Raw genomic sequence first — 12047 nt, forward strand, 5'->3', positions numbered from 1 at the left:
GGGAGCGGCCACTGCACTCCAGTCTGGGGGACCGAGTGAGACTCCAACTCAAAAATAATAATAATAATAATAATAATAATTAAAAAAAAATGAATAACCTCCACACTAGTTAGGACTCAGCTGTCACAAGAGAAAGAAACAGAAGCCACACCAGCTAAGCCAACAGTGTTGAGGGGCAGGGGAGAGAAGGCAATTTACAGGTCCATGAAACCACCGCAGAGAAAAATGAGGCACAGTGGGACGCAGGGACTCACACCGTCATCTTCAGCCTGTCTCCTTTTGTCTTGTTCATCTTCCAGTTCTGCTTCTCTACATGTTGGCCACATTCACGTCCGTTGTAGATGAACTCCTCCCATGCAGATACAACTTTGAGCTTCCACCACCCCCAGTGATGAATTCCCTCCCTGCCCCTGTAGCAAACTCCTAGGGAAGGATTCTGATTGGCCCTGCTGGGACGATGTGTCCACCCCTTGGACCAATCACTGTAGCCAAGGAATCGTCTCCTGTGATGGGCTGGACCTGGCCACGTGCCCACATTATGGGCGGGAGTATGCGGAGTTCTCAGATGGACAGCTTCAACACAGATGAGAGGCTTCAGCAGTAACTTCTGGAAGGGCACCGAGGAGGAAGAGCTCCCTCAAGGAAGTGCAACAGTTGGTCCATACCCCCAGGCCATGCCTGTGTCTGCATCTCTGGGCCCAAGGACTTCTCCCCAGATTCACAGGAGATGGCTCTGCCCAGCTGCCCAGCGCGTGGGCTAGTGACCCCCGTGAGCAGCCGTCAGCCAGACCTGAAGGGACAGATGTAGAAGCTCCCCAGCCCCAAGTCTGGGGGGTCCACTCTTGCCTGTGGGACTCCACCCCCAGCGGGGACTGGCTTCATACCCACCTGGGACCACTCCCCTTCCCTGCCAGACCCTCCTCCCAATTAGTGTTGCCTGCACTTCCCAAAGTAACTACTTGAGCTTGAATCCCAACCTCAGGGTCTGCTTTAGGGGGCAGACTAAACAAGGCTTGGTGGAAGCAGGGGTCATCGCCCTATGGGAAGGAGGACAAAGCCAGTCATGGTCAGCCAAGGCCCACTGTTCACTCACTTGTTCATCAGTGGTGTCAGCTTTCTTTTTTTTTTTTTGAGTTTGAGTCTCACTCTGTCACCCAGGCTGGAGTGCAGTGGTACGTTCATGGCCAATACAGCCTCGACCTGCTGGGCTCTGGCGAGCCTTCCACCTCAGCCTTCCAAGTAACTGGAACCACAGGCGTGCAGCATCATGCCCAGCTAATTTTATGATTTATTGTAGAGACAAGGTCTCGCCATATCACTCAGGCTGGTTTCGAACTCTTGAGCTCAAGCAATCCTCTCGCCTCTGCCTCCCAAAGTGCTGGGATGACAGGCTTGAACCACCAGGCTCAGCTGGTATCAGGTTTTTAAGAAGCAGGCCCATGATGGGGGTCTTGTGCAGTGGTTTGTTGAGGGGAGGCTTTCGGGGACACCTATAAGGAGAGGAGGAGGCGGGAACAGAGCGGGGGGGGGTGAGCCTCAGTTTGATTCCAGGGGTGCTTGGGGTAAACAGGCCGCAATGGTGTCCCCTCTGCCCTAGGCAAGGCGACCAGATCTTTACACAAACCTGGTCAGTCACTGGCCGCAGGCCGCCTCAAGGCAGAGGCTGATACCTTCCAGAATCATCAGGACAGAAGGCCATTCTCCCACAGAGACAGGTGGGATGAGCACCCTGGCCCAGAACCAGCCCAGAATGTGAATGTAGGCATGGTCTGGGCAGCAGCCTCTGCTGGAGGGTTGCAGGTTAAAGGAAAAAGGAGCCCTGTCACTGCTGACACTTCGGAAGCAGGCAACAAACATATATTGAGCATGACAAAGGGTTATGTGAGTTCTGCCTTGGCAATGCTCATGGTCCATTCATGGGAATTCAAACACAGCTGCTTTAGGCCAGACCACGGTGGCTCATGGCTATCATCCCGGCACTTTGGGAGGCCGAGGCAGGAGAATGGCTTGAGCCCAGGAGTTCGAGACCAGCCTGGGTGACATAGCCTGACTTCCTCTCTATAAAAAAATAGAAAAATTAGCTAGGCATGGTGTCGTGCACGTATTATCTCAGATACTCAGGAGGCTGAGGCAGGAGGATTGTCTGAACCCCAGGAGGTCGGAGCTGCAGTGAGCCATGATCATACCACTGCACTCCGGCCTGGACAACAAAGACCCTGACTCAAAAATGAATAAATAAACAGCTCCTTTAATCAACCCACTCCAGACACTCAGTGCTGAGGGCCTTCTGCCCACGTGGATGCCATGGTCTCCTGTTTCACCCCATTTCCTGCTGTTCCCGCAAGCACCCACATTCCAGCCAGTCTAGGTCCCTCCTGGGCTCCAAATGCCGCGTCTCTCCTCCAGGACTTTGCCCATGCTGTTCCCTTCTCCCGGGACCCCTTTCCTCCCTCATCTGCCTGGTGACACCCCTTATCCTTTAATCGAACACAGCTCAAACGTCTCTCCCGGATATTCATGTGTCATGAGTAAATACGCCTCATCTCAGCAATGCTGGAAAAGTTTAGCATTAAAAAAATAGTTCATAGCCAGGCTCAGTGGCTCAGGCTGTAATCCTGCGCCTTGGGAGGCTGAGGTGAGTGGATTGCCTGAGCCCACGGGTTCGAGACCCGCTCGGGCAACTTGGCGAGACCTCATCTCTACAATAAATCAAAAAATTAGCTGGGCATGGTAGCATGCGCCTGTAGTTCCAGCTACTTGTAAGGCTGAGGTGGAAGGATCGCCGGAGCCCAGCAGGTCAAGGCTGCGGTGGCTGGGAGCGGCCACTGCACTCCAGTCTGGGCGACAGAGTGAGACTCCAACTCAAAAAAAAAAAATAGTTCATGACATTTCCCATGCTAGGAGCAAAATAGAAAGGTCTCTGGGGACACAGAGACTGGGTTGTGACTCCTGGGGTAGCAAGCCGTGTGGGCACTCATTTGCAGCCTGCAGCCACCTGCTGAGAGCTCTCCACGTAGTAAACACATAAATCCTCCCTGCATTCCTGGTGCAATTTCCACAGGAGCCCTCAGTCACTTATGAGGAAGGCAAGGTCCAGAGAGGCTATTTCATTTGCCCAAGGTCACACAGCTGGCAAGTGACGGAAGCAAGAGTTGATCTGGGACCATCTTCACACCATGCTGGACTGAATGAATGATTGAGTGAATGCAACCAGCAAAGCCAAAATGATGCAAGATCCAGAGAGAGGACAGGCCCACAGAGCCACTCCTGCTGAGACAAGAAGTTCAAGGGCCTGGCTGCCAACGGCGGGGGTGGCAGGCCAGGACAGGTACCACCTCCGAGAAGTGGCTCCGGGACCCTGTGTTCCTTCCGCCCTTGGGTTCCCAGGGCTGCAGGCCAGCCTCTGCCCGCCCTGTCTCCCCCTCTCACCGCCATGTGCTTACGTGTCTGTCTCTCCCACTCAGACACTGGCCCCGGGTTCCACACAGCCATTTCTGGCAAGGACTCTTGCCCAGGAAACAACCTGTTCTTCCTGAATAAAGGAGAGGACAGATTCAAGACCCCTGGCACCTGGCGAGCTCACAGCCAGATCCACCCCGGAGACCAGTTGTGTGGGAGGCGGGCCAGGAGCAGCCACTCCTCCGACAAGGTACCGGCCATGAACTCGCTATTCCCCTAAGGAGAGGAGGACCTGGGCTGGGGTCTGAGCTTGAACTCTGCAGATGGGATGTGAGGGGTCCCGCCTCCAGAACTGCTGGGGACAGGCACCTTGTCCGGGAGCGAGGAGGAGGCATTGAAGACGCAACAGTGAATTCTTTTTTTTTTTTTGAGTCAGAGTCTCACTGGAGACTTGCCCAGACTGGAGTGCAGTGGCCGCTCCCGGCCACCTCAGCCTCGACCTGCTGGGCTCCGGCAATCCTTCCACCTCAGCCTTCCAAGTAGCCGGAATTTCAGGTGTGCGCTACCATACCTAGCTAGCTGTTTTTTTTTTTTAATTTATTGTAGAGACAAGGTCTCACCAAGTTGCCTAGGCAGGTCTCAAATCGGCGGGCTCAGGCAATCCACTTGCCTCGGCCTCCCAAAGTGCTGGGATGACAGGCTGAGCCACCGAGCCCGGTTGTGACCATGAATTCCAAGAGGACGCAGCTACTAGTGCTGCCAATGCTCTGCTCAGAATCTCCGCAGGTGCCTCTGAGTTCAGGGGTGCTGTGATCAATTAGCAATGTCTGCCATGGGCATGGGATGGGAAGGGGAGGCACGAATGCGACCATCCTGAGCTGGCCAGATTCCCAGTAATAGCAGAGCTCCCATGTGCTATGCACCTAGAATGTCTAGGCGCCATGTCAGATCCTCTTCCTGTTGTCACATGTAACCCCTAAACTCACCCCAGGGGATAAATGCCATTAATGTCCCTCCTCCTGAAGGTCAGCTTCGTGAGGACCACGGTGTTTCTAATCTGCATCGGTGAATGCTGTGTACTCAACACCTAAAGGAGTGCTCGGCATATGACAGACACTCAGTAAGTATTTACTGCTGAGTAGACAAACTCTCAGTGTGCAGATGAAGAAACCAAGGTTCCTAGTGGTAACTTTTTCTTTCTTTTTTTTTTTCTGAGTTGGAGTCTCACTCTGTTGCCCAGACTGGAGTGCAGTGGCCGCTCCCGGCCACCGCAGCCTCGACCTGCTGGGCTCCAGCGATCCTTCCGCCTCAGCCTTCCAAGTAGCTGGAACTACAGGCGCACACTACCATGCCCGGCTAATTTTTTTTTTTGATTTGTTGTAGAGATGAGGTCTCACCAAGTTGCCCGGGCGGGTCTCAAACTCACGGCTCAGGTGATTCACTCACCTCAGCCTCCCAAGGTGCGGGATTACAGGCTGAGCCACCAAGCCCAGCTAATTTTTTCAAAATCAAGTCGTTAGTAAGGGTGGCCTCTAGACAGTGTATCCAGAATTCTCTGAGAACAGAAACGTTCTCTAATCTGCTCTGTCCAGTATGGCAGCCCCACTAGCCCAAATGGATACCAAGGACTTGAAATGGGGCTGGTGTGACTAAGAAACCGAAGTTTTAATTTTATATGAAATTTTTTTCTTTTTTTGAGACAGGATCTTACTCTGTCACCCAGGCTGGAGTGCAGTGGCACAATCATGGCTCACCACAACCTTAATCTCCTAGACTCAGGTGATCCGTCTGCCTCAGCCTTCCAGGTAGCTGGGGCTACAGGCACGTGCCCCCACACCCAGCTAATTTATTGATTTTTTGTAGAGAAGAGGCTTTATTGCCCAAGCTGGTCTCAAACTTCTGGGCTCAAGCGATCCTCCCAACAAAGTCCTAGGATTAAAGTCATGAGTCACCACAACTGGCTCAAATTTTATGTAAATCTTAGCTAATTAAAATTGAAATGGAAGTGGCCACCTGGGGTGGGTGGTGACTGTTTTCCTTAGTGCAGTTCTAGAGACTGAGAGTTCTAATCACCTACCCTAGGGCCAAATCCTGGGAGGAAGAGAACACACCAACATTTTTGAACAAACAAACACACTGAGATGTTTAAACTATAATTCCATCAGGGGGGCAGGGTGGGTAAAGTGAATGCATCAACAAGCAATTGCATCGTGTCCTTCTGACCACAACTGAGGGGGTGGAGGGGACCTTTTATCCAAGCTGTCTTGTTTTACATACGAGAGATCTGAAGGTTCCAGAGGAGACGTGGCTGGTCCGGGATTACCTGCAGACTTGGACTCTGGCCAGGTTTGCAACCTTGAAATCCTATGTCCCCGAATCCCTTTTTTTTTTTTTTTGAGACAGGTCTCACTCTGTCCCCTAGACTGAAGTGGCATAATCATGGCTCAATGCAGCCTCAAACACCTGGGCTCCAGCAATTCTCCTGCCTCGGTCTCCCGAGCAGCTGGGAATACAAGCGTGCACCACCAAGCTCAGCTAATTTTTTTTATTTTTTGTAGAGATGAGGTTTCCCTGTGTCATCCCCAGGCTCGTCTCAAACTCCTGACCTCAAATGATCCTCACCTTGGCCTCCCATAGTGCTGGGATGATAAACGTGAGCTACCGCGCCCAGCTCCAAGTGACTTCGTTCTAACAGTTGAAAAAAGAGGGACACACGGGAGGTCCAGAATGCCTCCGCGGAATAGGCTGTGGGCAAGGCCAGCCCCATCAGGGGCCTCAGTGGCGATTCTGCATGAGAGCAATTCTGACCACAGACCCCATGACAAGAGTCGGCTCAGGGCAAAACCAGGTTGCAGCGGGAGCCTCCTGTCTGACACCTGCTTCCCCAGTCAGAACGTGATCTCTAAAAAGTGCCTGAAGCTGATGAATGCTACAGTGTAAAGGAGTTTTTTAAAAAAGCGTGCATTTCAGCTTGGGCATGGTGGCTCATGCCTGTCATCCCAGCACTTTGGGAGGCCGAGGTGGGAGGATCGCTTGAGCCCAGGAGTTCGAGACCAGCCTGGGCAACATAGCGAGACCTTCTCTCTACAGAAAATCAAAAAACTAGCTGGTTGTGGTCTCATGTGTCTGTAGTCCCAGCTACTCGGGAGGCTGACGCAGGAGGACTGCCAGAGGCTGAGGCTATGGTGAGCTGTGATCGTGTCACTGCACTACAGCCTGGTTGACAGAGTGAGACACCGACTCAAAAAAAAGAAGTGTCCATTTCCAAATGATTTCTTTTTTTTTTTTTTCCTTTTTTGAATCAAGGTCTCACTCTGTTGCTCTGTTGCCCAGGCTGCTGGAGTGTAGTGGCACGCTCGTGGTTACCGCTCACGGCCATGGCAGCCTCAACCTGCTGGGCTCAGGCGCTCCTTCCGCCTCAGCCTCCAAGCTGGAACTACGGGCACGCCCCACCATCCCTGGCTCATGTTTTGATTCATTGTAGAGATGAGGTCTCGCCAAGATGCCCAGGCTGGTCTCGAATCTGTGGGCTCAGGAATCCTCTCACCTCTGCCTCCCAAAGTGCTGGAATGACAGGCATGAGCAAACATGCCCGGCCCTGTGATTTCTATTTTAACAGGAGTCAAAGGCTGAAGTCGGAGAACCCCTCTCTAACGGGTGGAGTATCCAGCACCATCAGCCAGAGCTGATGTTTAGGGAGATTTCTGTCCTGGGCGCTGCTCAAAGTAGCCAGCATGTCACAACAACCCATGAGACGGAATCGCGCTCTGTTTGGAGATGAGGAAAGTGAGGCACGATGAAGTTAGACGCTGGTCCAGTCCACCCAGCTGGGGAGCGGCCAGGCCAGGGCTGAAATCCGGGCAGAGCTGGGAGAAGCCAGGGCCAGCAAGGGGAGCTCTCTTTCCTTCCTCTGATTCGGGACCCCCCGCCACCAGCCTGCCCATCGGCCAGGCGATGCTCTGGGGGCTTCTCGCCCTCTGGTCTGACAGCTACGACCATGCCAGGGTGTGCAGGCAGAGAGTCCCGTGCGGATGTGGCCTGGGTTGGCCGCAGACCTGCTGTACACCAGGCTATGATGTTTCTAGATTACTCAGCCTTTGGAAGGGAAGCCTTTGAGGGAACTAGCCCTCCTCCTCTCCCAGCCCCCTCCCCCTGACCTCCCACTCCAGGAGGCTCAAAGTCTGGAAGCATGCTGCAGAGAAAAGAGTTGCAGCTGCAAGTAGTGCTAGTTACCCCTCCAGTCCCCCCACCCCCATCCCTCCCTCGAGGCCCAGCTGTTCTCAGGAAGCCAGGCAGGCAGCTCCTGACTCCCCCTCCCAAATGGCTTTGAGAGGGAGTTAGACATGCTCCTCTCCAGGCCCCTGGAGAGGCCCTGTGTACCAGGCCCCAGAACTGGCAGCCCTGAGGAACCTTCTAGTGTACTGGTTCACGGGCTCACTGGGCTCTGGCACGAGACTGCCTGGGTTCCTCATTCTGGGTCACGCCCCTACTTGCCGCGTGATGCTGGGTGAGTCATCTCACCTTCAGAACCTCAGTTTCCTCATATGCGAAGTGGGGGTAGGATGGACCCGCAAGCGCACTGTGAGATAAGTCGAGGGAGCCAGGAGAGCCACCAGCACCCCGGCCTGCCCTCCCCACCTTTCTTCTCACCAGTCTGTGCTTCCAGGTGACGCACCTCTCACGGGTACTCTTCTGTGACGTGCATTTTTGGACTGAGGTGTTGTTATTGTTGTTAAGTGTTTTTGTTTTCAGGCTGGTGTGCAGTGGCATGACTGGGGCTCACCACAGTCTCTACCTCCTGGGCTCAGGTGATCCCCTTACCTCAGCCTCCCAAGTAGCTGAGTCTACAGGCGCCCAGCACCACACCCAGCTAGTTGGATTCTCACTCCATTGCCCAGGCTAGAGTGCAGTGGCAGGTTCCTGGCCACCGCAGCCTCGACCTGCTGGGCTCCGGCAATCCTTCCGCCTCAGCCCTCCAAGTAGCTGGAACTACAGGCGCGCGCTGCCACGCCCGACTAATTTCTGATTTATTGTAGAGACAGGTCTTGTCAAGTTGCCCAAGCACGTCTCGAACCCGCAGCCTCAGGCAATCCACTCGTCTTGGCCTCCCAAAGTGCTGGGATGACAGGCTGAGCCACCGAGCCCAGCCGTGATGCTCCTTATTTTTTTATTTTATTTTTTTTATTTTATTTTTGAGTTGAATCTCACTCTGTCGCCCAGACTGGAGTGCAGTGGCCGCTCCTGGTCACCGCAGCCTCGAGCTGCTGGGCTCCGGCGATCCCTCCGCCTCAGCCTTCCGAGTAGCCGGAATTACAGGCGCGCGCTACCACGCCCAGCTGATGTTTTGATTTATTGTAGAGATGAGGTCTCGCTGCCCAGGCGGGTCTCGAACCCGTGGGCTCAGGCAATCGACTCACCTCAGCCTCCCAAAGGCGCGGGATGACAGGCTGAGCCACCGAGCCCGGCTTCGTGATGCTCCTTATTATCTCCTGCTGTGCTCCCTAGGACCTGGGACACTTGTGGGACACAAGCAGGCCCTCACGGGCACCTTGGCTACCGGGTGGTTTGGGGGCAGGGTGCACAGGCCCAAGCCCCCTTCTTCTTGCCTGTGCCCAGGCCTCTGCTGGGTGATGGTGGTCACTGGGTGGATGAGGGAGCCCCCTGGCTGGCACCGTCCTGGGAGGCAGGAGGTGACGGATGGGGCGAGTGTGACCAGGGCTCCGAGCCCTCCAGCATGCCCCACTGACTCTCTGATCTACTCACATAACACAGACTCAAATGTCACATCACTTGGAATTTCAAGATGACATCTGAGAGCATTAAGCCCTAAGTGCAGGGTCTTTCTGAGCCTAGGCTTGCCGAGGCCTCACACTCAGGAAGCCAGCCCTGGGTGGAACAACGGAACTGTCACCAAAGAGGACCACTCCAGGCTCATGTGACCTCTATCTGCCATACCTCAGTCCAGGCCAGGTGCAGTGACTCACACCTGTGATCCTAGCACTTTAGGAGGCCAAGGCCAGAGGATCCCTTGAGGCCAGAAGTTCAAGACCAACTTGGGCAACATAGGGAACCCTCATCTCTACAAAAAAATCAGCCGAGCAGGCCAGGGTCGGTGGCTCAGCCTGTAATCCCAGCACTTTGGGAGGTCAAGGTGAGTGAATTTCCTGAGTCCACGGTTTCAAGACCCACCCGGGCAACTTTGCGAGACCGCGTCTCTACCATAAATCAAAAAATTAGCAAGGCATGGTAGCGCGCGCCTATAGTTCCGGCTACTTGGAAGGCTGAGGCGGAAGGATCGCTGGAGCCTAGCAGGTCGAGGATGTGGTCGCCGGGAGCATGCCACTGCACTCTAGTCTGGGCGACGGAGTGAGACTCCAACTCAAAAAAAAAAATCAGCCAAGCATAGGGGTGCACCTGTAGTGCCAGCTACTTGGGAAACTGAGGTGAGAGGATTGCCTGAGCCCAGGAGGTCAAGGCTGTGGTGAGCCACGATCGTGCACACCAGCCCAAGTGAGAGTGCGATGCTGACTCCCCTATATATATGTAGCTGACTGGCTCCATCTGGTGTGGCCTGAATTTCAGAAGTGACAGTGTCAAGCCACTGTCAGGGGACACCAACTAGGATAGGCTTTCAGGGAGGCCATGGCTTAGAGCCTTACACACCTGCACTCCCCGCCCTGCAATTCCTTTTGGCGTCAGAGATGAGCATGGGATGCCTGAGCAAAGATGCTCACCTTGGCACTATTTGTAACAGCTGGATGGCCAACCCTGGGGGGGAAGGTCAAGGGCAATGTCCCTGCTGAAGGATCGGGGACAGCCATTAAAATCATACCGTAAGCCGGGCTCGGTGGCTCGGCCTGTAATCCCGCGCCTTTGGGAGGCCGAGGTGAGTGGATGGCCTGAGCCCGCGGGTTCAAGACCTGCCTGGGCAACTTGGTGAGTCCTCATCTCTACAATAAATCAAAAATCAGCCGGGCGTGGTAGCGTGCAACTGTAGTTCCAGCTACTCGGAAGGCTGAGGCGGAAGGATCGCTGGAGCCCAGCAGGTCGAGGCTGTGGGGGCTGGGAGCGGCCACTGCCCTCCAGTCTGGGCGACGGAGTGAGACTCCGACTCGAAAAAAAACAAAAAACATACTGTCAAAGGGAACTTACTGACAGGAAAAAAACTCATGATATTTACAAAAGGGGAGGGCAGTCTGGCAAGGAGGATGCCCTTGCCTGGCTGCAAGGGAAAGACCGGTCTGGGGAAGACGCTGGGGGAGTTGGTCCTTAAATGCCGACAGCTGTTGTCCTTGGGCGGATGATGGTTTGCCCCCCAAGTTCTGCTCTGTTCTCCAAGCTCCGCACTGAGCCTCAGCGCATCACGGCCATCAGTGCACAGAGGCACATGGGCAGAGGCCAAGTCTGGGCCTGCAGATGGCGGAGGCTGACAGCCGGGGTTCCAAGCCCAGGCCTGCTCCTGGCAAACTCTGAGAGCTTGGGCACAGGATTGAATGTCTCCTGGCCTCAGCTTTCCCATCTGTAAACAGAGAAAGCAGTGACACCTTTCTCAAAGGATTAAGGAGATTGAATGGGTTAATATGTGCAGTAGTGTAGCGCAATCTCTGGCATGTAGTAAACTGGTGTTATTATTATTGTTATTGTTGTTGATGTACAGAAATTACGACTTAAAGTCCAGACTTCTCTGCCACTATGCAATGCATCCGTGTAACCAGCAACTAGGCCCCCAAAGCTACTGATTTTTTTTTTTTTTTGAGTTGGAGTCTCACTCTGTTGCCCAGACTGGAGTACAGTGGCCGCCGTAGTCACCGCAGCCTCGACCTGCTGGGCTCCAGCGATCCTTCCGCCTCAGCCTTCCGAGTAACTGGAACTACAGGCGCGCGCTACCACGCCCAGCTGATTTTTGATTTATTATAGAGATGAGGTCTTGCCAAGTTGCCCAGGCGGGTCTCGAACCCACGGGCTCAGGCAATCTACTCACCTCGGCCTTCCAAAGGCACGGGATTACAGGCTGAGCCATCGAGCCCGGCTCTGATTTTTTTTTTTTTAAATAAGAAGAATCACAAAGCAAAAAAAAAAAGAAATGATGTAGGGGGAAAATATTGAGAGACAACAATATTAACTAATTTTGAGGAGAATGATGTAGAAATGAATGGTTTTTTCTTTTGGGGGACTTTTCTGCATTTTCCAGTGTAAGTGACGCATGCGTTACTTTTATAATTTGAGGAGAAACAGTAACGAAAGAAAAAAAGGGAAAGGGTCGTATATTGTTACCGGGAAACACAGGGTGAAGCCAAGTTAGCCAAGTCTCCTGCTTTTCAGGTCAAGGTCATGTGTGGATTCCGGAGCTTGTCCTGGGCCCTTACTCCTCCCCCCCCCAGACCCCCCACAGGTTGGGTGTCTTCTCATTCATAAAGAGCCCAACACATGGAAGGCAGACAGTCGAGCTGCATTACAGGCTCTTAAAATATCTGTATTCACATGTCTCTCTCAGTAGACAGAGACCTGTATTTCCATCTAGCCATCAAGTCTTTAAGTCACTACAAGAAAGAATATGTCCCAGCAGGGCTCGGTGGCTCAGCCTGTAATCCTGCGCCTTTGGGAGGCTGAGGTGAGTGGATGGCCTGAGCCCGCGGGGGTCGAGACCC

At 53.8% G+C, this 12047-nt stretch overlaps 1 long non-coding RNA gene across 1 annotated transcript in view; it reads right to left on the reverse strand.

The window, feature by feature from the left end:
- LOC103274724 overlaps positions 1–3512 on the reverse strand; it is a 12972-nt gene extending 9460 nt beyond the window's left edge. Inside the window, exon 1 of the long non-coding RNA XR_505273.1 lies at positions 3444–3512. This is a non-coding gene — a long non-coding RNA (uncharacterized LOC103274724). The remainder of the gene's footprint in view (positions 1–3443) is intronic.
- Between the last annotated feature and the right edge of the window lie 8535 nt (positions 3513–12047).

Source organism: Carlito syrichta, unplaced genomic scaffold, assembly GCF_000164805.1.
Source record: "Carlito syrichta isolate Samal-C Ts95f unplaced genomic scaffold, Tarsius_syrichta-2.0.1 Scaffold33826, whole genome shotgun sequence".
NCBI lineage: Eukaryota > Metazoa > Chordata > Mammalia > Primates > Tarsiidae > Carlito > Carlito syrichta.